The following is a 25,846-nucleotide window of genomic DNA, read 5'->3' as shown; positions in this document are numbered from 1 at the left end:
CAAAGAGAAAATGAAAGAGAAGTTCTCTGAAGCCATGTTCGGGAGTAGACGCAGAAGTACGTTTACTAGTAACAAGTATACTGGGACAAGTTCCTATAAAAGCAAGAAGCACTTTTTCTTCCCCAGTGGGTACGATTGCATGGGGAGCTGATCCCTTTGTTTCTAGCAGGGGAACAGTTTATTGCTGGTAGCAGAAGGGAAACATTGCTGGGTATGAATCTTTGTCTGCATCAGCCATTACATGCCCACATACCACTTGTACTAGTCCTTTTTCTCCAATATACCATTGACAACATAGGAACGTTGTTCTCATTTTAATTATCGGGGTTTTTTAAGCCCAAATGTTAGTATTGTGAGATGCTGAGGATGATTAAAGTAACACCATTCACACACAGCAGAATGCTGCAGTTGGCAGTGAGCTGCATGACAATTGCACTGCTGTGAAACAATGTAGTAGCACTCTTCTGGAACAATAATAATTGCCAAAGAATATATATATAATAATTGCCAAACAGTTATCAGAGTTTATCTGATATTTCTATGGTAACAAATCTCTTATTTCTACATCTATGTTCAGTACTACATTTTTTTTTTAAAGAAAAGCTGCCATCTGAATCTCTTTTATCTATCCTTTTAACTTTCAGTGTTTACTGCGGTGTGTAATGTTTTAGAGAAGTAGGCCGTAATAGCTTTCTTTGAACCTTCAAAGCGAGGTGCAAAGGGAACACTTGCACAGCAAATGCTTATTTGATGCTCAACAGCGTATTTTTAATACGCCATGAAACATGAAGGCATTGCTGCATGCAGGCTTACTGCATTTTGACATTCAGTTGCACGACAAGTTTTTAACCAGAGGGTTGACAGGTTGGGGGTGGGGTAGTGAAGCGTATTTGTTGTTGCAATCAAAAGGAAATCTCTTTGCGAGTTTATCTGGTTCAAAAAAAAGACAGGTGTATAATCTCAGAATGCTGCAATTGGAAATCAAAGGTGTTTTTTTTAAAAAAAGTTTTGCTAAATGAGGGCCAACTGTGGTAGAGTGTATTCCTCTTTTGAAGATGTAAGATTTAGAGATGATCCCTTGTTCTTTCCTCTATCATCATGTGTATTAGTGAAAGATCTTGAGGCCTTTTCATAATTAATGATACCTGATCATGACTTCATGCAGTCTATATAATTGGGTGCCTTTAGATAGTAATTTTGGTCCTCAGTAAAGGTAAAAAATCACCTCAGAGATCTTTGCAGACTGCTTCTTCATTTTATCCTGAATAAATAGAGATTGACACAATAATAATTTCTGTATAATGAATTTTAATTTTTTGGAGGTCAGTTTGGTTGCTTACTGGTTTTTGCTTTATCTTATGTGAAATTAGGCTGGCAATGGGATACTGTTTTGCCATATGCTTCGTTTCTCACTGCTGTACTGTGTTTACAGCAAAACAAACATAGCTGAAAGCAAGGCTAACTTTTCTTCTTCTTTGTGCATTTCTTTTTGTGTGTGTCTAAGCCTCATACCAGTGACCATTGGGTGGTGTTAGTTTGGCACTTCTTTTGTTCTTGTATGATATGTTTTGTAATTTTTTTTTAAAAAAAGTATTATTCCTGGTTCAAATCAGCATGAGAAAAACAAATTTAAAATGTTTAATTTGTTGCCTCGAAGTTTTTCAAATCCCCCTTTTCAGCAAATTGATTTGGTGGGATTAAGTTGTACGTTAGAATGAAAATGCGATGTGCAAAGCCAACAAGTATAATAACATTCCATAATGAACTAAATTATATGGACAGGAGGGAGGTTCTGCTGCAATATCACAAAATGACTAAACTCAAGTGATGTATAGTAATTGGATTACCGTATTTTTCGCACCATAGGACGCACTTTTTCCCTCCTAAAAAGCAAGGGAAAATGTGTGTGCGTCCTATGGAGCGAATGCAGGGGGGGAGGCAGGCGGGAAAAGCCCCCAAGAGCCGCACACAAGCTCCGTGCGCTCTTGCGGGCTTTTCCACAGGAGGGAGAAGGGACTGACTGGCCGCATCAGTCCCTTCTCCCACCTCCCAGGAAAGCCAGGAGAAGCCGTGCAGCCCTTTTAAAGTGCACGCGGCTTCTGCCGGTTTTGCGGGAGGTGGGGGAATTCCCCCACCTCCCAGAAAAGCCAGGAGAAGCCGCGCAGCCCCTTTAAAGAGCTCACGGCTTCTGCGGGCTTTTGCGAGAGGTGAGGGAATCCCCCCACCTCCCAGGAAAGCCAGAAGAAGCCGTGCAGCCCTTTTAAAGTGCGCGCGGCTTCTGCCGGTTTTGCGGGAGGTGGGGGAATTCCCCCACCTCCCAGAAAAGCCAGGAAAGCCCTGCGCAGCATCTCCCGGCAAGGAGAGGCTGCGCGGGGCTAAAGGGGAAGGCAAAACAGCGAGCGGGATCCATCCCGCTCGCTGCCTTGCCTTCTTCCATAGCCGCGCGCAACCCCTCCGCAAGGAGAGGCTGCGCGGGGCTAAAGGAGAAGGCAAAACAGCGAGCGGGATCCATCCCGCTCGCTGCCTTGCCTTCTTCCATAGCCGCGCGCAACCCCTCCGCAAGGAGAGGCTGCGCGGGGCTAAAGGGGAAGGCAAAACAGCGAGCAGGATGGATCCCGCTCGCTGCCTTGCCTTCTTCCATAGCCGCGCGCAACCCCTCCGCAAGGAGAGGCTGCGCGGGGCTAAAGGGGAAGGCAAGGCAGCGAGCGGGATCCATCCCGCTCGCTGCCTTGCCTTCTTCCATAGCCGCGCGCAACCCCTCCGCAAGGAGAGGCTGCGCGGGGCTAAAGGGGAAGGCAAGGCAGCGAGCGGGATGGATCCCGCTCGCTGCCTTGCCTTCTTCCATAGCCGCGCGCAACCCCTCCGCAAGGAGAGGCTGCGCGGGGCTTAAGGAGAAGGCAAAACAGCGAGCGGGATCCATCCCGCTCGCTGCCTTGCCTTCTTCCATAGCCGCGCGCAACCCCTCCGCAAGGAGAGGCTGCGCGGGGCTAAAGGGGAAGGCAAGGCAGCGAGCGGGATCCATCCCGCTCGCTGCCTTGCCTTCTTCCATAGCCGCGCGTAACCCCTCCGCAAGGAGAGGCTGCGCGGGGCTAAAGGGGAAGGCAAGGCAGCGAGCGGGATCCATCCCGCTCGCTGCCTTGCCTTCTTCCATAGCCGCGCGTAACCCCTCCGCAAGGAGAGGCTGCGCGGGGCTAAAGGGGAAGGCAAGGCAGCGAGCGGGATCCATCCCGCTCGCTGCCTTGCCTTCTTCCATAGCCGCGCGCAACCCCTCCGCAAGGAGAGGCTGCGCGGGGCTAAAGGGGAAGGCAAGGCAGCGAGCGGGATCCATCCCGCTCGCTGCCTTGCCTTCTTCCATAGCCGCGCGCAACCCCTCCGCAAGGAGAGGCTGCGCGGGGCTAAAGGGGAAGGCAAGGCAGCGAGCGGGATCCATCCCGCTCGCTGCCTTGCCTTCTTCCATAGCCGCGCGTAACCCCTCCGCAAGGAGAGGCTGCGCGGGGCTAAAGGGGAAGGCAAGGCAGCGAGCGGGATCCATCCCGCTCGCTGCCTTGCCTTCTTCCATAGCCGCGCGCAACCCCTCCGCAAGGAGAGGCTGCGCGGGGCTAAAGGGGAAGGCAAAACAGCGAGCGGGATCCATCCCGCTCGCTGCCTTGCCTTCTTCCATAGCCGCGCGCAACCCCTCCGCAAGGAGAGGCTGCGCGGGGCTAAAGGGGAAGGCAAAACAGCGAGCGGGATCCATCCCGCTCGCTGCCTTGCCTTCTTCCATAGCCGCGCGCAACCCCTCCGCAAGGAGAGGCTGCATGGGGCTATGGCTTCTTTAGCCCTGTGCAGCGTCTCCCGGCAAGGAGAGGCTGCATGGGGCTAAAGGGGAAGCCAAAACTTGGCTTGCTCCATAGCTGCTCGCAACCCCTCCAGCAGGGAGAGGTTGTGCGCACCCTGTACGCTGCTCTTTGGGTCTGGGGGGGGGGGAAAGATTTTTTTCTTGATTTCCCCCCCTAAAAACTGGGTGCGCCCTATGGTCCGGTGCGCCCTATGGTGCGAAAAATACGGTACTTTAAAAATAAATATCTTTCAAAAGGAGAAACTACCACATGGTTTTAGCCAGCAGGATTCTGTTTTATGCACCTTTACCATTTTTTTGTGGCTGTGCCCTCATGCTGACATAAATGGAAAAGATGAAGCCACAGTCTAGGTTCCAGTTCAGATGCTTTTGTTCCATAGCCTAAGATTAGGTAAACTTTAGGTTGAGGTGCATGTGTAAAGTTTCGCCTAGGCTCAAACTTTTAAGCTGACTCATTTGAATTTGAGAAGCTGAAAACAGAATGTTTTAGACCCATGGACACATTTGGGGGTTTTTTGCTTTAGTGCCTTGGGTACTAAATCATGCACAACCACTTCTATCCACACCCCCTAACCTGGATCAGCCAGAGAAAGATAGAGAAAAAGCACACATATACACAATATTTGTTTTTCCAAGGGATCTAAGTAAAAATCAAATCCGGTAGATTTAATTTGAGCCTTGAAAAGCATACAGTGGTACCTCGGGTTACATACACTTCAGGTTACAGACTCCGCTAACCCAGAAATAGTGCTTCAGGTTAAGAACTTTGCTTCAGGATGAGAACAGAAATCATGCTCCGGCGGCGTGGCGGCACCAGGAGGCCCCATTAGCTAAAGTGGTGCTTCAGGTTAAGAACAGTTTCAGGTTAAGTACGGACCTCTGGAACGAATTAAGTACTTAACCCGAGGTACCACTGTATAGTTAAGTGGGAGATTTTCACCCTTCCAACTTCCTCCTTTAACAGTGTGTACTTTTCAAGAGGAAAAAGAAGTAACTATTCTCATCACCTCATGACCAAAGGCAGTGTGTAGGGAACTCAGAGCTTTCTTTGGGACCAATAGGAAGACCTCAAGGGCCACTGCACTCACAGCCACCACATTGGCTGCCGCTGCTGAACAATAAGCATTACTGAGCCTGGGTACGACCCAAAAAGTCGATCTCAGAAAAGGTCTTTAGAAATTCCAAGCTTGGTCTGATGTGGTGTGTTTGGCCAATACATTAACGTCCTATGCTAAGCTTAGTTTTGAATCTGTTGGTGGCTGGCATAGTGAGTAAATGCGGAGATGAGTAAGACTGAAAGAAGCAGGGAGACTCTCTGATTTCAGCAAAGTAAAATGTTGTCTGGGTCATTGAGATATTAGACAAACATAGGTAATGCAGTGCTCTGTTAATTCCTTTAAAAGGAGTTGAAAGGAACTGCTGCTGTGTGATAGCATCAAGCAGTATCGCTGAGGGATATCTAATAGCTGATTATGCCATGCTGACACAGCAACTAGAGATCCCCCCCCCCCCCCTTGAAGCTTCTCAGCTTAGTACAAAGTCACCTTCATGGGTTTTTTTTTGTACTGTTCCAAAGAATCTTCCAGTGGCAGTGCTTGTGTAAATGGAATACTTAATATAACAATAAATATTTATATAGCCCATTTCAAGTTTTCAAATAGTTATTCACACGTTATCTCAGTAAGCCTCACAACAGCTCGTATTATCCCCATATTGTCAATTAGGATGATTTACCTAAGATGTCCTGAGAGTTCATGAATTTGTGATTTGGGACAGTATACAACAAACACGTCCTGTCAGCACAAGGATTTCCCCATCCAGCCCCAGAGCTTCTCTGGACATTTGGGGGAACCACTAGAAGAGGTTTAGGGGAGGAGATGGGGAAAGTCCTTTTGCACAAGTATTGAATTGAATTTTATTTTATTATTACGGTCACAGACCAGTTCCGGGTGCACAAGTATAAATCCAAAGTAGTACTTTGGATAGAACCCTAGTACACTACACCAGTTTGCATAATGCTTGGGCTTATATGCTTCTTTTTTCTTCTTTTCTGTCAAAAGCTTCTGCTTTTGATTTTATGTTACAGGTGGCACCCACTTTGCATGGGGTGGAGTGCGCATAAGCCTGTTCCGCCCCATTCAGCCTTCTACCACGTCCAAAAGGACCCACACATCAATTGGACGTGTGCAAAATGGTCACTGCCTGAGATCATAGTTTCCCGTGGTGATCAAACTTCAGGAATTGTGGCTTGTTTAACCTGTGTTGTGTTTGACAACCAACAAGAGCAAACCATGTTTTCAGATTCCGGTTTGTTTCCATCCCCTAGTTTAAACAGACCATAGTTCCCCAAGCTGGGAGAACATGGGCAATTCCTCCCTTTTATAGCTAGACTACACTACATCATCTTTAACTGTGTCTCTGGGTAACTATTTCCAATTACTTTCAATTAAGTTATGACTTCTAAACATTTTCTTCAAATCGTATCTGAAGGCGGGAATGTAAATATTGTATCCTCTTCAGCTGCATATAAGATGCTTTATGGCACATGCTTATTTGTTGTTGTTTAGTCGTTTAGTCGTGTCCGACTCTTCGTGACCCCATGGACCAGAGCACGCCAGGCACTCCTGTCTTCCACTGCCTCCCGCAGTTTGGTCATGCTTATAGTTCATAGTAAAGAGCATTTTTAAAAGGTCTCTGCGGTGTATATGTTTAGTCTGAATAATAATTGGAAGCTTTTGTACACACACCAACAACTTTTCACTTCCATTGAAGGTTTCTCTCCCCCTTCCCCTTTATTGTAATGTTCTCTGCCACTCATAGGAATTAACAGCCACTGCCTAATCGAACTTATTTTCTCATGAAGCCCACCTATCTAACTGCATTCTTGTTAGTATTTCCACTAATGAAGAAATATTTCTAAAAATATATGCTTTTTTAAAAAAAAATCAAGGATAAAGACCTTCCTAGTATAGAATATTGGAGCACAAATTCTTTTGCTCTGAACATGTTGCATACAGTGGGTTTCAGTGTGGTGTTAAACTGTTTGCAAATCAGGTGCTTGCCTAATATTAACCTGCCAATGTTCAGCACATTCACTGGTAGAATTCTTTTGTTCTCATGAACCCTACCTAATTTATAATTAATAAAGTATGTTGTACATACCTATGCAAAGCAGATTCCTTGGATTCTCTTTTGCAGTTACAGAATGTTACCCAGAAATATACTCAAAGGGTTTGGGACTCGCTTCGTGAGCGCTGTGACCTGCTCTGTTCCAGCCTTGCATGAATTTCTGCAGCAGGGACTTGTAAAGTTGCCAGCTGGGTGCCTGTAGATATCTTCAATTCATTAAGCATTACACTCTTGATTTAGCGGTTAGATAAGAGACTCAGTTTGAAAAGCTGTGCTTCATTCATTTTTTGGCTCCAGTGTGGTGCCTCCTAAGAGGTGACATTCTTGCCTGGAGAAAATAGCACTCCACTAATCATTTTAGCAATAGAAGGGACGTGTTTCAACCTGCTTGCTTTAAACTAGAATTCAGTCCATTCACACTTCCAGTCCGCCTTCTGCATTATCTTGGAGCCCTTCAGGCACTTGTAAAAACCACACTAAATCTGGATTAATTAGTCCAGAATAAATCCATTCCCTGCTTCTGACCTCAATTGCTAACTTCTTATAATTGCAACTTCACACACTAGGGCTTCGGGCAATTCACCAGGATGCCTAAAATGTTTAGCAGGGCAGAGTGCATCTTTATCCCAACTCCCAGTATGCCAGTTGTTTCTTGAAAGTTTAATTGAGCTGGAAGACTAAACCCACATAATTAAAAAAAATGGGTATCAAGTGACTTCAGCAGAAAACATCAGATCACGGTGCATTTCAGGCTAAGGCACTCGTCATTGTAGGTTACAGTATGACATTAATAATAATAAAAATGAACTCAATCATACATATACATACTCAATTATCTTATTAATAGAGAGAAACAATTTAAAACATCCTGCAAACATGAGAAAATTGATAACCATATAAAGCTCCCATATAGTTTTTAATAACAGTTTTTGTATTTGGGAGAGAAGACTGCACCCTGTACATAATTCAGCAATAGGGGCAATTGTTAAGTAATTCAAAGTGTATATGTCTACTCAGAAGTAAGCCCCCTTGGGTTCAAGGGAACTTATCCCAAGTATGTTTGTATAGGATTGCAGCTTAAATTTATTTGATTTTTAATTATCTATTATTACTAGTTATTTTCTTAGTACTTACTAAAAAACAGTGGTTGGTAAAAAGTCTTTCTACTGTTCTTAATGAACCCAAGTGGTTTTGGGGGTTTTGGACTAAGAAATGTATTTTTTTATAGTTGCAATTGAAAATTACTCATAATTCTTGCTAACAAAGTATGTAAAAGGTTCCATTCTTTGCAACAACATACAGCGTTATACACTGGATGTTAGTGAATTAAACCTGAAAGTGTCACTTCCCTATCTATATAGGCCAAGCTAGACAGCGTAGTTAATGTATTTTGGTTTTATTATTTAACAGAGGAGAGGCGGGGAGATCAGTACTGGGACTCCACCATGTTGAAAGTGTATGGCAGTGCACTGAGAGCCAGTGTGGTGTAGTGGTTAAGAGCGGTAGTCACGTAATCTGGGGAACCGGGTTCGCGTCTCCGCTCCTCCACATGCAGCTGCTGGGTGACCTTGGGCCAGTCACACTTCTCTGAAGTCTCTCAGCCCCACTCACCTCACAGAGTGTTTGTTGTGGGGGAAGAAGGGAAAGGAGAATGTTAGCCGCTTTGAGACTCCTTAAAGGGAGTGAAAGGCAGGATATCAAATCAAATCCAAACTCTTCACTTGGTCCCAGAGAGAAGGAAGATGATACAGCATGGAGATGTGGAGGGGAAGAATGAGAGGAATGAGGTGTGGGAAGTAGTATCAGATACAGTGGTACCTCAGGTTAAGTACTTCATTCGTTCCGGAGGTCCGTTCTTAACCTGAAACTGTTCTTAACCTGAAGCACCACTTTAGCTAATGGGGCCTCCTGCTGCTGCCGCGCCGCCGGAGCCCGATTTCTGTTCTTATCCTGAAGCAAAGTTCTTAACCTGAAGCACTATTTCTGGGTTAGCGGAGTCTGTAACCTGAAGCGTATGTAACCTGAAGCATATGTAACCCGAGGTACCACTGTATAGGGAAGGTTGCGAAGCAATGGGATGGATGGATGGGGATGAGTTGTTAGGGGCATTTGTTCTATGTGGAGAAGTAATTTTCCACAGGTAGATAACCAATATATTTTAAGTCAAGTGCATCTATTTAACTTTCTTTGGCAGCCAGCCACATACTGTTTCTAACAGGATATGTGCTTTCAAGGAATAGGGGGAAAGGAACTTGTAAGAGGACAAAGATGCTGGCAATCAAACACAGTCTGTTAGAAGCCTCTGTTTCTAAATCCACCATGTCTAAAACTGGCAGCTGGATAGCAGAGCAGAATCACAATAGTGCAGTAATGTTGTTTTATCTTCTTAAACTCTTTATTTAGTCAAATAAATAGGTTTCTGTGTCCGGAAAGTTGTGATGAGACTCGCAGAATATAGCAGCCACTTTCCTCTGGAAGTATCTAGCAATTATTTTATTCTTTTCAGGTACCTTCTTGTTTCAATAGATAGACGTTTAGCTGTCCCAACAACATATGGATTCTTGAAATTTAGCAATTTAAAATCTCTCAGACGCCTATGTGGAGAGGCCATGTGGGGAAACACTGAAAGTGAGTAATGCATGAAGCACAGGAACCTTGTGATAAGATGGGAGTTCTCATAATATTACATTGGTGGATACTTTCCTTGCTTCTTTACTGTACTTTGCTATGTACAAGCCCGTAACTTAAATAATTTTGTGTTGTTATATGTCTGGCTTGTGATGAATAATGAAAATAATAAAAATTTAATATATATATTTTTGAGATTTCTCTCCTAAAGAGCTGTGTCATATGACAGATGATGCATTAGAATTCTAATAAGGTAAACAATGTTGTGACACTGTAGTGCTAATCAGATGATATACCTGTAATGACAAGGTGAGTAAGCTCTGTAGAGCTGTGTGTGTCAGCCATGAATGCTGTACCATCAACCCTCCTGTGTTGAGCAGGAAGGTCTAAAGGGACCTTCTAAGAGCAGTCAGCTGAACATGCTTAGGAGCCTCCTCATGATCAGGAACCTGGATAACACAGCAGGTCTCTGCCTAACAGTTGCTGGGAATCTCAAGTGGGAAGAGTGTTGTTGCACTCACATCCGACTTTGAGCTTCCCGTGAACACCTAGCTAGCCACTGTGAGTACGGGCTGCTGGACTATGGGCCTTTGACCTAATCCTGCAGGGTTGTTCTTCTTGTGTTCCTCTTGTGTCAGTTGTGCTTAGAAGACACATTCATACCTTTCTATAACATAAGAAACTTATGGGGTATGCATGGTAGGGACAGGATGTTGGGGGCAGGAGGTGACATTCCCCACCCCTGTGTTAGCATTCTCTGTACAGATAATTTTGTGAGAAGAACCTACTCAAGACTCCGTGACTGAGGATGTGGTAGCGATACGCATGCATGAATTTGAGGTATTCTGGATGATGGAGTGAGTTAAAATGTGGGGATAAACAGAGCAAGAAAACAAACTTCTCGGCTTTCTTAGCAGGAATCAAAGCAATATATACTGAGCAGTTTGCAAGAATATTAGTAAATAATAATCTCTCAGATTATTAAATAAAGAAGGGAACTAGACAAGGCTGCCCTCTATCCCCATTATTGTTTATTACAACGTTGGAAATACTGTTGCAGAATATAAGGGGAAACAAAGATATTAAGGGTATAGAACTAGGGTGTAGAACTTATAAATTAAAGGCTTTTGAGGAGGGTGTGGTCTTAACAGTGGAACAACCTAACGTAAGCATTCCCAAGGTTTTTAGAGGAAATTAAAAAGTTTGGAAAAGTGGCAGGCTTTAAAATAAATGTAGAAAAGACTAAAATGTTGATTAAAAACATAGATGAGCAGTCGAAAGAGATTTTGGAAAGGTAGTCTGGCCTAAAAATAGGTAAAAAAAAGAAGTATTTGGGGATTTGGCTGACAGTGAGAAATCTCAACATATTTCAAGATAATTATATTAAACTGTGGAAAGACATTAAAAAAGAGATAGAGATACGGGAAAGAATTATTTCCCTATTAGGTAGAATTTCAGCCATTTAAATGAATGTATTACCTAAGATGTTTTTATTCCAATTGATCCTTTTGTCAACAACTTAAGCTGCCTCAGAATGGAAAAAATATATTTCTAAATTTGGCAGGGGGAAAAGTGTAGGATTAAACATAAAATTTTGATTGATAAAAAAAAGAGGAGGCTTTGCTCTGCCAGACTTGCAATTGTATTATGGGGCAGCTTGTTTATGTTGGTTAAAAGAATGAATTGTATTAGAAAATTCATATATTTTAGACTTGGAATGCCATGATTTAAAGTTTGGCTGGCATTCATGTCTTTGGTATGGAAAAGCAAAAATTTATAAAAGTTTTGCAAACCACATCAGGATAAATTTGTATAGAGTTTGGTACAAACTTGTTGGAAAGGGAAAAAAACTCTTATGGTTATCACCCATTGAAGCAATCACAATCAAGAGAATTAACATGGATAGGCAATGAGCCACAACAGAGATCTGTTGGAATTCACAGGGAGCGGACCTAGATTGAAACCAATGGAAAAGTAAGGAGCTTAATTATGGATTGGTTACAGTATCATCAAATATATGATATGTTCAAATTAGATTTAAAAAATGGGTTTCCAGATCAAAGCTCACAGTTTGAAAGAGAACTATTATGGAATAAGGATAAACTATTGTAAAAAATGTATAACATTATTGGAATGGGAAACGAAAGATGCGTTAGTCAAAGCTTTAATGACACACTGGGCAATGGACATAGGACATAACATAGACCTAAACTTCTGGGGGAAACTCTAGAAGAATTATTTGAAATTTACCACATGTTATACTTTGAAAGAGAATTATATGAAAATGATGCATAGATGGTATTTAACTCCGAGTAGGTTGGTTAAGATGTACAAAGTAGGATTAGATCTGTGTTGGAAATGTTCTCATTAAAAGTGTTTTTATTTTGGTGATGCAAAGCATCAAATTAGTGGCATATTTATTATTTTATTACCTTTCAGAATAGAAGTCGCTTGAAGACAGGTTACATGTAGCAGTGCATTTTTTGAAACTCACAGTAAACAAAATCAACATGCAACAAGTCATCAAGACTTCTCACTGGAGAAATGGAAAACCGGAATAGGATTTGAGGTGGTCCTTCCCATAGTTATGCCTGCGTTGGGTTCCTTCTTCTATAAGGCTATTTAGCCACTAAAAGGAAATCTAAAATAAAGTGATTTCTGTTCTAAAATTGTACTATTTTCAAGAAATCGGTTCAGTTAATGCCCTTTTGAGCTCACATATTGTATAGAATTTTTATCTCATACCAACACATTTTGATTAATTTGGTAATTCCTTGGAATGTCAACTAAGTTTGTATTCTGCCAGTATATTGGTCCTGGCTTTTGATACCTCGAGTGATCTTTACAGTCAATAGAATATTCATAGCTCTTTTTTTCATTTAAATATCACAGCCTTTCTCTGTTTAATTAAGTTCTGCTCTGTTATTGTCCTCCTGTTAGATGAAACTTTTTAAACAGAAGCAACAAGGCTGTTACTTCAGGGTGTGATGAGAGCTAGGCTTAAAAATGCCATATGTACGTTGTGGATTTTAAAATTGACCAAGGCACAGGTTCCACACACTGTATGTCAGGCTACCTGGCACCTGCATAAGCTCACATTTTGAATTGTAATATTGGTGATATTTTATACATGCCAAACAAGCCAGCAGACTCCGCAGTGCCAAACAAAATTAATGTGATGCTAATACTGTTTGTGGACACAGCTGGGCCACCGGTTGAAGCTGATGGAAGACACTCTGAGCCACTGAGGCCACCTGAGCCTCAAGTGACATCAATGGATTCAGAAGTACCCCCAAGCCACTCCTTCACAGGGAGTCTAACCCCATCAAGAGCAGACCACCTTCCATCCATCTGTGGTTGCACCCAGAATGGGGGACTTCAGCCTAGGGAGGTTTAGTTGGCTCCCTTCTTGATGCTTTTGCATCACCTTGTGAAGGCCTTTTATTATTCTGACAGTCATTTGTCTTCCCAGGTGGCTGGTTGATTTTGTTTACTTTTGTTAAATTATTTTTTTTTAACTTGCTGTCTCTGTTCTCCCAATATAATTCAAAATATCATGGTTTTATTGTTTTGTATTTTTTACTGACGTAAGCCACCTTGAGTGACTCTTTTGAGACAGAAGTATAGATATAGATGAAATAAACCAGCCAAATATACTAAGCGCTATCCAATTTCCCACATATTTTGTTCTTGTGAAATATGTCTAGGCATCTATTGAAGGGATTGTTTTGTGGTTTCTCTCACACACTACTTTTTTTTTTTTTTACAACAGCAAGGTATCACTATGCTCAGTATGCCTCTTGTATTGGTTGGCATTCTAGTGTGTATCCTCAGGAAACCATATGCGTTTTCAGGAGTTCAAAAACAGTGAATAGATTTTTACAAAATGAAGTGAACAGTTGTTTTGAATTAAATACGTCTGCCCTCTGTTTGCACCCAATTGATTTGAACCCTGTCCCTGGATTTTTGGAAATTGTTTCTCTTACATCGACTTAGCCTTTCCACCCTTTCTTCTTGATTTGCATTATCATTGTTGTTGTCATTTGTAACAACTGATTGTCCCCTGAACGTTTTGTAATAGTGGCATATTGTTTGTTTTCTCTAGGTTTTACTTTTTACTGTGTGGATGCTGAAAATGAAGTTCATGAATTTGCCAGGATGCCATGAAGCTATAGTAGGTGCTTCTTTCTTTCCCATTGTACCTCTTATATGCCAGATCCATATGTGTACATGTGAAACCATTTGGCTTAATTCCTAGGCTTAAATCAAGACTTTGGTTCTACAAATAGAAGGAGAGGGAGGCGACCTTGGCTGGTTTTCCTCTTCCACTGCAGCCTGTTGCATTGCATTCTCTGAAAACATGCTCTGGAGAGTTGGGGAACAGTGTGGGAAATGACACTGAGGACTGCAGGAAGAGAGAGGAATAGTCAAGTGTTGCCTCCCACTCCTTCAGCCCCCAGGATCCCCCTGCTGGTCCAGAAGCCTTCAGGGTGTAATGAAGAAAAGAACGGGCATTCCATTTGTGAAGGGGAATTCTGGCTCCAACCCATAGGATGGGGAAGTGGTTTAGGCCAGCAGGCCAGATCTTTACCTCCTTATTCCTGTGCCTGACTTTGACAGATGGGCAGGATGTCAGTCAACTGATGGTACAGTGACATCTTGGTTGGAAGTCCTGCTCCCTCCCTCCCTGCCTTGCAGGCCTTTTCCCACCTAGCCAGGAGGTTAGGTCCTTGACTGACTCCAGCTACGAAAGCTGAGGCTGCTGAACAGTATTGTGGTCTGGGGGTTGTTTAGGAGGGTTGTTGGCGGAGATTAGTGCTGCTGCTTATATTTTATATTTTTATTTTGGAGTTTAGGATCTATGTGGAAGTTGTTTGATTTTGTTGCATACTTTTTGAAGTTTTGTTTATTGTTTATGTCTAGTTTTGTTATATTTGTAGTTATGTAGTTTTTATACGTTGTAAGCCACCTTGAACATGGTTTTAACTTTGGAAAAGTGGCATACAAATAAAATGACTGATTGACATCGGGTGGTTTGTTTTCCTTTTCTTACATGGTTTGACATCGAACTGTTTGAGCCAATGTATAGGGCTTTGCAGGCACCACCAATCGGCTGATTGCCAGTGCTTACCAATCCCCGTTGTGCCGTTTCAGGCAGCGACCATCATGGTGCTTGTAGGCACAGCTGATAGTTGGCTCTTGCAACTCCCTTCTGTACAATTGCAATGATCACCTATTAGCTGATTGGTACCATTTGCAAAGGTACAGGGTTTCTCAGGCACCTTTACCTGTCCCACACCTGGCAACACCTTGTGGACCAAATGCAGAGGCCTAATTAGACCTGTGGGCAAAAGGTTCCTCATCAGTGCCATGGTATATGATTAATTTTATTACTGTGTGTTGTTCTAGTGAGCTGTAGAACATACTAAAATACATATTTTTGTTGGGTTCAATTTAAGTCTGGACATCTGAAATAAAATCTGGGTTCATCAGCAAGAAGGTTGATTAATTTCACCTTCTGTGAAATAGCACACTGCTCAGGCAGTTCACTTGAAATGCAAATCTTCTTTTTATTTTTAGCAAACAATTAATCCCTCACAGGGGAATGTGGGTGTAATTGTCAAATCTAGCAAAGGACTGCTATTAAGCCAACTGCAACAGCAGGTGTTGGGTGGAATCTCCTCGAGCCCTTACCAACTATTGTGCTGATTTTTCATTCTTAAGATAGCCAGATGAAGCTCAAACAAAAAGGAAGGTGTTTCATGTATTCTTCCTTTCCTCCCTTATTTATTTTGATTGTTTGGGAGAAGGTTCTCTCTCTACCTTGAGGTTTTGAGTCTTACCGATTTCCTCTTCTGTATTTATGAAAGCAAAATTAGTCTGTGCGGTAAAGTTGGGACAATTGATTTTGAAGAAGGGACTTTAATTAGACATATGAAAATGATTTTTTAGTACAGAGCCTGGGGGCCTGTTGGCTGCATCAGTGCCAGGAGGATACAGTTGCTGGAGTTACCTTCTTTCTCTGTCTGCTTCCCATGCACTTCCTATAGTGTGCTTTGTGTAGGTCAGGTGTTTATCATGTGTGTGTTGTCTAAGAATATACTAGCCATATTTAGAACTGTCAGAATTTCAGTGCATTTATATTCTGGGCCAAAGTATATGGTTCTTTCCAAAGGTGGTAGGATATCCTCCAGAAGACCATAACCTTTAGATCATTTTCAGGCCCCTCTTACACCAGAGGACAGGGCTTAGAGCTCTTGGCCCATGCTTTGGACCTGAAAGCCCCAGCTCATTATAGGATAGGATTGAGGATATCTTTCTGTTTCTCTCTTTGCCATGTCCTCCACCTTCCTTTCTTCCTCTTTCTCTGTGGCTTATAAAGCAGAAAAAAACCTGTCTCCTGCCTCTGTTCTTCCAACCTCACCCTCCTGACATGGGTGGGAAGAAAAACAGCCTCAGCATCTCTTACAGCCTCACCACAGGAGGCTTTGCACTAGTAGACATGTTTCTGCTTGTGCATGAAGAGCACCTGAGTCCTACAACACTGATTCCTCCAACACAGTGCAGCCCCCTCTGCCCCCAGAAAATTAACCAATATTTTGGTTTAGATAGTAGCTCATCTCCACTAAATGACTATTCACATATATCCTTTTCTAAATTATCTTCTCATCAACATAGCATCGTATCAGGAGCCCAGTTATACTAGAGGACCTTGATCAACTGGTAAAATAACCAGATGCAACCAATTTATCCAGCACCCAGGAATTATTATAGGCTCAGTAACCCACAAAATATTTGTCCACAGGTAGTGATCACTGGCTATTCTTGCTTGTCAATTCATTTAGGACAGTCAGGAGTGTCATGATCTTGGGTACTGAGCCTTTTTAATTCAACAGTCCCATGCGCTGAAATTCTTCCATGACCTCTTCTCTACTCTGGAAAATCCCATGTATGGGAGAGACAACATAGTCCTAGGGATTGTCTCTTCTTTTTTTCTACATATTTGCTTCCTATTCTGAGGTGGGAACACAGCCCACATCAGAACGTGGAACAGGAAATAGCAGGGACATCAGAATGTGGAACAGGAAATAGCAAGAACAACTCACAAAGACCCAGTTAGCTAGATGGAATTATTTAACTTGAACATGTTTTCAAGTTATGCTTCAAACCATGAACCATTTTTTGAATTGGCTAATAACAAAGATCCTGAAGAATAACCATATGTTTGCCTCTGATACGTGGGCAAAGTTCTCCTTTCTATTTGGCAGGATGATAGACAACCAGCTCACAAAATGATTTCATTCACATTTGATAAATGGTTGTCTGATTCCACTCTATGTTGCTGAATATCTTCCTTGATAATGTGATCGTGATAGTTTGCTGTACTATATTGTTGTACTTTCACTGATACAAAGTACAGGCATAATTCTAGTGAAGCAAGTGAAAAAGCAAATGTATGTAAAAAGAAGAAGCTAGGGGCCTAGTCTTTTCCCAGTAGCTTCTCACGTGTATTTAACAACAAAAATAGTTGTTTCTGTACAGATGAAACTTCTCACTTGTCCTGCAAAGCACATATTTTCTATTTTGCATTCTGTATCCCGGTAAAAAGCACGACACAAGAAAACACTCTCAAATATTTAGAGCAATTTCTGCTTTCAGGTACTTTTGTATGAAATATAAAGTCAGTTTCTAAATATTGCCATGGATGTTGTTTAGGGCTAAGGATGTCCGCTCTTAAATAAGGGGTGAGTGGGTGGTGTGTATGCGGAGCTTGAGAGCAAAGGGCCCTTACACTCCCCATTACCATCAAATGTCACACCAGGATGCAAATGAAAAGGTAGGCAGCGACCTACACAAGAGCATTCTTGGCATCCTGAAGGACTTGACTGCTGTGAAATAATAGGAGACTGAGTTAGCAATACTGTTTGATTAGCCAGTTGACCAGCTTGCTCACTTGGTGCTTTGCAAAATCCACTCAGTTGAATGCTTTTCCTTTTTACATGCAAATGCATGTGCACACAAGTGCTGTCTTTCATTTGCTCGCATTAATTATAAGTTTGGTTAGTCTTTGAGATGCCACGAGGCTGCAGCAGACTAAACACAGTTACTACTCTGGAAATTAATTATAAACGTATCTGTGACAATTTGAAACTACTTTTGAGTGAAATCAACCCATGTTTCTTACTTCTTTGTTACTCTTAGTCTCTCTGCAGATTAAACATATAATTTAGCTTTATTTTAGGAGGGCGTGAGTTATGAGGCAAATATGAATTAGCACAAAATTGTTGTGATTTGCCATCTCTCAGCATCTGCATTCTGAAGTGAAGAAACCAACCTCCACACTGTGGCGCAGTATAGAGTTTACAGATGAGTCACATAGGTTTCGCATATCTCTGCAGTTTTGTATTTATCTTTTATACCACTAAAAGCATTAAGTTGATGATAATAGCCATTTCCTTAGTGTGACACTGTGGGGGTGTGGGGGGGGGGTGTGACAGTGACATGGAAGATGCTGAAAGAAGGCGCCTTAAAGCATATTAAATTTCATTTTTAATGGTTTTGGTATCTCACATCAGCAGCCCATGTCCCTAATTAATTAAATCTTCTAGAACTATAATCATGGAGAGTGTAGCCAATAGTCAGGTGAAGTTCTTGTCTCCCACGAAAGATAAATTATGTGTAATAGCGAATAGCACTGTGTAACAGAGAGAGAAAAATGTAATTGGATGAAAATTTGGAGCTGACTTTAATAGATATTGGTCAAGTAAAGCAAAATATATTCAGACCTGCACTGAGATACACAAGGCTTGATTGACACTGGATAGAACCCCATAGCCAGCTCCAGATGGAAGGGCAACACAGAGAATGCTCAAGTCTCACAGCAATCATCTTGTATTTGTATTAGTATCACCTGCTAGAGGAGGAGTCTCCTCTAGTCTTTTACCTTTTTTTAGTGCAATAAAGCTGGCCCTATTCTATGGTAGTGATGAGGAACTTCTTGTCAGGTGGCTGAAGGATTCCCATCCAGCCAACTGAGCCTCTGGATCTAGACCAGGAGTGGGACAGGGTGGGGATGCAGTTTGCATTGTGGGTAAAACATCTATTCACTTGATTGGAAAGGCTTCTGTTCACTCTACTGTGAAGCATACCCTGCTGTGTTATGCCCTGCCCCCCATTACACCCCTGTTCTGTCCTCTTCTGGGTCCAAAAGGACCCATGCACTGGCAATTGTGCATCAGTTGGACGTAATAAAATGGTTGCCGCTTGTAGGCTAATGGTTTCGGCAGTAAAATAAAGGGGCTGGAATTTTAATTGATAAATTGCCACCTATAACTTTTTAATTGTGAAAATTAAAGTCCCTTGATTTCAGTGGGTTTAACAGGATAGCACCCTATGCTGTGATTTCTTTTTAAAAAAAGTAATAGATTCTTGACTTTTTCTTTGTCTCAGCCGTGGGAGGCCTTTTTTCAGTCACAAATAACCAACAGCCAAATAGGCTTACAGAATTCCATCCTAGAATGAGTTAAATTTACTTTTATAGAACTCTTACCCATGTGACATTATTATATAAACTGCAATCAAAAAAATAGTGTGGAAAGGCTGATTAAAGCTGTTTGATGCAGAGGAACAGGCAGACGCCTACACATGTGCCGTAGGTAATTTGCTTGTGCGGATTTTGAATTTGAATCTAAATCAGATTGTTTATGTGCATGTGTGTGAGAAGTAAAAATAAAAGCAGGCTGGAACAGATTTGAGTATTTTCCTTACTAACCATAATTAACCATAGAGTTGGAAAGGATTTTAAAGGTCATCTACTCCAAAGCCCTGATCAGTGGCCATCTACCCTCTTTAAAACCTCTAATGACGGAGAGTCCACCACCTTCTGAAGCAGTCTGTTCCACTGTTGAACAGTTAGTACCATCAGGAATTTCTTCCTAATGTGTGGTCAAAATGAGAAAAGCAGAATATTCGGGGGCAGGGACCTCTCCATTCGCATCCACCCAGCATTGCTCCGAACTGATTCCTTGTTAGTAGGAAAGTAATCAAATATCACTGCTAACTAGAATTACCGCCTAACTAGAAATGCCCAAAATGAGATTTGATAATGGATTTAGAACTATCAGTAGATCCCCAAGGATGTGCTCCAGGGAGAGCTGACTTCAGGCACTAGGCCCTTTGGCAAAGCAGAGGAGGAATGACCACTGGGAGGAGCGCAAAGAGAAGAAACACCATAGTGCATGGTTGTGAAGCAGCACAGCCAGACACCTTCATCTGCCCCAGCTGCAACAACACATGTCTCTCCCGTATCGGTCTCTACAGCCACAGCAGGCGTTGTAACTCCCCAACAGTTTGACTTCACCCCCAAAGATACACTCCTCCATTGTCTCCCAGGACACCAACCAACCAATGGATGTAGAACTATCAGTAGAATTTCTAGGCAGCACTCTATTGGGTTCCATCCAGTATCCTTGTTTGCAGATTCAGCAGGCCTTTAAATGAATCTGAAGCTTTGACAAACATGCAGCAATGGCTAGAGACTCCTCAGGGGGCTGAGGCCTATGCAGAATAATCTCGGGTGGTTAAGAGAGAACATAGGGGTCTTGATTATTGTGCAGTTTGTTGCCTGACTGGAGTTACGGAGTGTTCCATGCATATGTAGGGGCATCCAAAGTTGTTCTTCTAACTCAGGTTTGGGGAACCTGCAGGCCAGGGGCCAAAGGCTTGAAGGGTCTGGAGTTTAAGCTCCTGCTTAGCTGTGAAGCTCACTGAATGGCCTTGGCCATCACTGTCTCTTCAGCCTACCCTTAGCTCTTTGGAGGAAACATGGGACACAGATGTTATTGCTAGATTTGTATTGTTTTGATTATCATTATTTGCGTTTTGCTGGTGGCTTTGAAGATCACGGATTTTGAGGAAAGGATCCCCGCATTGATTTACAGCATTAACTGTCTAATAATAAACTTTGCAGTGTGCAACTTGAGCATCAAGGTCAAACAGCTGGTGTGGCTTGCGACAGCCAGCTAATAAGGTGGAAATGAGTTTACCCCAATGCGTTTTTTATTTTAAGATCCCTAGATCAGTTGAGTTCATTTCAATATAAATTATAAAAACAAACAGTTAACACATAAAACAGGCAAAAAAATGCAGCCACTCCCTTCCCGGCTCTTTCCTAAGCTGAATAATATCCAGTACATCTAAAGCTCTGGCTCCACCCTACAATGTCACTTAGCTTGTTTTTCTTTGGTTCTCCCTTCTCCCCACTCCAGAGGTTATTTGTTCCATACCTCCCCTTTGGCCAGGATTCTTAGGGAATTGTTTTCAGGAGTAGATTGCCATCCACCAGTGTCATAGTTTCGGTGCCTGCAGGAACTGAAAAGTTATAAATATGTAGGCTTGCCATATGTCAGGAAAATTCCTGACATGTCCTGGTTTTGGGGTGTAAAAATGGTGTCAGGGGAAATTTTGCCGAATCAGGGAAATCACTATTAAAACAATTTTGAACTATGACAACCCTATGAATCTGGCTCAATGCTCAACATGTTTCTTCTTTGACAATCACTGATAAATTGTAGTCAAGCTGGAGAGCACAGCTGACATTAAGACAAGAGCTAGATTTGTTTTCGCAAATATTTTGTATTTCCAGTCAGCTTTACGTGTGACACAGCACAGAGCATGCAGAGTTCTCTCTAGAAGTTAGCACCAGACAGCTGGATTTATTCCGAGTAACAGGCTTATAAAAAAACCACATTGAATAGACCCCAGATGACTAACTCCCCCCCCTCTTATTTTACTTGTTTTTAAATACCAAATATTTACTTTACAGATTATGTTTGGCATGCAGAAATTATACCTTGTCATTGAATTATATTAAACATAAAATACTGTATTTTTTTCCTTTTTATTTTTCTGAGCAATTGTGTTTTTACAGTGAGTTGTGATCACTTGAAGCCAAGGAAGGAACAGTTATAAGCTCACCAAACTCAGTGGATCTCTCTCTCTCTCTCTCTCTCTCTCTCTCTCTCTCTCCCTCCCTCCCTCCCTCCCTCCCTCCCTCTCTCCCTCCCTCCCTCTCCCCCCTCCCCTCCCCTTTCTTCAGAGTTCATCTAGGCACCCCAGCTATTTAAATACGCAATTCAAAATAAAAACTTTTCTGAAGAAGTTGTGATTCTCCCCCTTCCCTTGATGAATATAAGGGTAAAGGGACCCCTGACCATTAGGTCCAGTCGCGGACGACTCTGGGGTTGCGGTGCTCATCTCGCTTTACTGGCCGAGGGAGCTGGCGTACAGCTTCTGGGTCATGTGGCCAGCATGACTAAGCCGCTTCTGGTGAACCAGAGCAGCACACGGAAACAGCGTTTACCTTCCCGCCGGAGTGGTACCTATTTATCTACTTGCACTTTGACGTGCTTTCGAACTGCTAGGTTGGCAGGAGCAGGGACCGAGCAACAGGAGCTCACCCTGTTGCGGGGATTCGAATCGCCGACCTTCTGATCGGCAAGCCCTAGGCTCTGTGGTTTAACCCACAGTGCCACCCACTTCCCTTTGATGAGTATAGCCTCACATCATAATTATTGCCAACTGTAGTAATTCAGATATTTAAATCTATGAAAGGAATGTTCTTTTTAAAAGGTTAGATGATTATGAAGACACTTAATGTGGCCTTTACTGATTGTGAGATGTCAGTCTCCTTGTGGAACAAAAATCTGTCTGCACAGTGGGACTTCTGGTTTCTCTCTGCCCCCCCTTCATCCCCTTTGTGCCACCAAAATATGCTCTAGAGCAGGGGTCGGCAAAGTTTTTGTGGCTTGGGCCGGTCTACGGTCCTGCAGATACAGCGGTGGGCCAGAGTGTTTGTGTGCGTAAATGCTATTTCTGGCTCTTTTTCCTGCACAAAGGAGGTGTGTGCAGCTTCCCATTGGCTGCAGGAGCTTCCTGCAGCCAATGGGAAGCCGACCAGCATTGCAGAAGGCGGTCCCCGCTCTGCTCCACGCCGGTTTAACACGACACACAAGAGCCAACCAAGCGGGCGGTGGGGGTCCATGGGCTGGTTAAACGCTTGTGGCCCATGGGCCTTAGGTTGCCCACCTGTGCTCTAGGGTGTCCATAGACACTCCAGGGCAGTTTTTGGGGATGTTCAGAAGGCATAAAGGGGGACGAAAGGAAGGAGAAGCCCCATTGCACAAGCAAACTCCCATTTGCACTGCATTGCTTCTCACCCTGTGTGTTTTTAAAACCTTAATTATAGATTTTAAAATAGCAATTGGTTTATGAAAGACGTCTTAAACATGGATTGTTTGGAATGGCTTGTTTAATTAACAGTCTAGCCATTGTGTTGCCTTAGCAGATAAAGCATGGTGATTGTTAACTTAGACATATAAGCTCTATTATTCTTTTAATAATGGATAATAGAAAATTGCAAGGCAAGCGTGTGAATATTGCAGCAAACCTGTGGCGCATTTTATCGCAGTTTTAAACATGAATAAGGGAGGCCTGCAACAAAACGTTGCAGCCTAGGGTGCTTCCGTTGACTGTTCCTTTTTGACAGCCATGCCCTCTTCCAGATACTGCATTCCATGAAATGCTTTTAAATTTGCTAGTTGTTGGAGGCAGGCTATGTTCTGGCTAGAGGTTTAATTACTGTGGTAGCAAGCACTTGTTACTTTTGAGAAGAGGCTGCAGAAAGTGCTGGTTTCCCTAGAACTGTCAGAAGCCTTGATTTGTACACAATGCTTCTCTGTCAACGTGGTGCTGGTTCAGCAGCATCCTTGCATGCATAGACTTGGCAAGTATTTGAAGGCCACATTTTGTGTAATTGGTTGAGTCTCTGAATAGGATTCTCTTCTTTGTGTTAAAGGGTGTATACAGCAGTGCAGGATTTTATGCTGACATTCTCTTGCCTTTGTCTACTCCCTGCCAGGGTGCATTTGTGGAGGTGGCTTTTGTTGTTGTTCCTGTTAAAGATGCTTTAAAAGACAAACTACCACTTTGTAATCAGTCCAGAGTCAATGTAGGAAGTGCCTTTTGTTTCAGTAACCTTATAAAATTAGAATTTAAAAGGTGCTTTATTTTGACAGAAGATAAAACATTTGTATTTTAATATGCAAGATGAGTGTAGAAAAAAATTCGTTCGTGTATTGAATCACTAGTTTGGGGCAGGGAGGGTTTGAGTATTTGTATTTTCTGTTTTGTGAACCTTCAGGTAAAAATATTGCGGAAATGCTTCAAAATGTTTTCATTTGCTTTTTGCGTTTTATTTGGACAGCTTTCATAATCGAGGGCTTTGGGCCAGAAAACACTTCTGTGGAACCTGATTTTTCACCCGAGTTATGGTCCCCGGCCTCTTGAGCGAGATGAGCGCGCAACCCTAGAGTCGGTCACAACTGGCCCTGACGGGCAGGGGTACCTTTACCTTTACTATGGTCCCAGAACTGCATCCCATGCTGTTCCAGAAGGTTCCTTGACCTTCAGAAGCCATTTTTCAGAAGGTGCAAGGGGCTGTGCTAGAAAGGAAGTTGAAAACTCAGTTGCACATGCAAAACTCCATTTGTATTTTTATAGCCGCTCGTGGGGGAAATGCTGCGATAAATTGTTCTGAGCAATACTTTTTCTCACACCAGAGTACCACTTGGCTGTTTGGAGTCCCACTGGTGCTAAGCAAATGTGTTAAGCACATTGATGACTTGGATAATTTGTGAACCATCACGCCAGATACAGCCCACTAACCATGTATTGTGGGCTACTAAGGTCTTAGAAAACTACTTTTGTTTGCTTAGAATAGCAGAAACAGGGGAGCAGCAATAAATGGTTGGCAGGCTGTATCCAGCCTGGCAGTTATCAGGGGTCTGCTCTATGGCTCCAGCTTAAAACTTCTCTGTGACGATTCTTGCACTGCCAGCCATTAGCAGTAAGAGCTTGCTTATGCAAACAGAGTTCCAATTTGGGGATGAGAAGAAGATTTGGGATGGTGGGTAGAAGGGATGAGAGAGGAAAATAAGTTTGGGAACATGAAGCTAGTAAGACCAGCTTTGTAATAGGCTGAGCAAGCCTCATTTGGAAGTCTACTGTTAACTATCAGATTATTATTATATATTTGGCACAATGAAGGTGACATTTGGATATTCTGCCGTCAGCAAAATGTCTTGAGTCATCTCTGAACACTAACCTATGCCAAGGTTTACAAGGAGAAATGCTCTGGGAAGACTTCCTAGTCATCGTCCAGAAGGTTGACTTGGGCCTTCATTGGCCACCTTTGAAATTTGCTCAGAAGCAAACTCCAGGAACTTACTCAGTGTTCACCCTTCTTTTATTCCCCTACTCTGGTTTCTTTCAGAATTTTATGGACCTAGTAATTGTGGCTCCTGCTTTCAAGTAGGGATCTCTTTTTGATGATCTGGGGGAAAGGGGCGATCTAAGCCATCTCTAACGAGATTGGCACTGCCAGGGCAGGGCACATAGCCTGCTTGGGGGGGCATCTTACCCAGCACACTATTCCCCCAGGGTATCCCACCTCCTGATTAGTCAGCTCCACATAGGGACACTGGTCAGGAGAGTGGGAAATGACTTGGCCCTTCCTTTTTCTTATTCTCTGAGCTTGGCAGAGGAATATCTGCCTTGTGTTGTCTCATTTTCAGCCAGGGGTCGGAATCTTTTAATGGTAGTTGCAACCCCAGCACATCAGGAGGAGCCACTCACAAAGAGCCCTCACAAACTGCTGCTGCCTCTCTCCACTACCTATTCATTTCTTCACCCTCTTGGTGAGTGAAAGAACAGCCAGCAGGGAGGCAAATGACCCAATGCCGCAGGCACCAAAGACAGGTGTCACTGGAGAGGAGAGCCTACCCAAATCATCGTGCCAAGGGCTTCACAAAACCCAGAGTTGGTCCTAGTTTTGGAAGTGAGATTGGTGATTTGCAGCAACATCTTCTCGGTAGTCACATCAGCTTTGCTACATTAATTGTGTGAAAATAATTGATGTGCAGTTTTTGAAATGTAGATAGCTGCCACAAGGTGAGCCAAGTGAACAGGATCAGGTCCATGCTCATGGGGGGGGGATTAACTCTTCAACTCTTCCTATCCACTGTTACCCCCCCCCCCAAAAAAAAATATATATCACTCAAGGTATTTTTAGCTTTTCTTTTGTTTGGGGAGGAGGGACATTTTCTTTGGGGCTGTGATCAGAGGAGGGTTAAGCCCTCACACATTTTGATCCCAGTCTTGGGTGGTCATTTACATTTCAAAAACTGCTTTCAT

The 25,846-nt window shown here is 42.9% G+C and overlaps 1 protein-coding gene across 10 annotated transcripts in view; it reads left to right on the top strand.

The window, feature by feature from the left end:
• Positions 1 to 25,846, top strand: part of SIPA1L1 (signal induced proliferation associated 1 like 1) — a 145,379-nt gene that overhangs the window by 70,184 nt on the left and 49,349 nt on the right. For 8 of the 10 annotated variants that reach the window (XM_028724806.2, XM_028724792.2, XM_028724797.2 and 5 more), the window contains one exon: positions 13,701 to 13,769. The exons of 1 other annotated variant lie outside the window; for it this stretch is intronic. The gene's annotated coding sequence lies outside the window, so the exon portion shown is untranslated. Of the gene's footprint in view, positions 1 to 9,473; positions 9,596 to 13,700; positions 13,770 to 25,846 lie in introns of all 10 variants that reach the window. One more of the 10 variants, XM_028724757.2, reaches the window with a different exon arrangement.

This window comes from Podarcis muralis, chromosome 1 (genome assembly GCF_964188315.1).
Source record: "Podarcis muralis chromosome 1, rPodMur119.hap1.1, whole genome shotgun sequence".
Taxonomy (NCBI): Eukaryota; Metazoa; Chordata; class Lepidosauria; order Squamata; family Lacertidae; genus Podarcis; species Podarcis muralis.
Note: the sequence above shows the minus strand (reverse complement) of the source record. Positions and strands in the feature narration are given on the sequence as shown.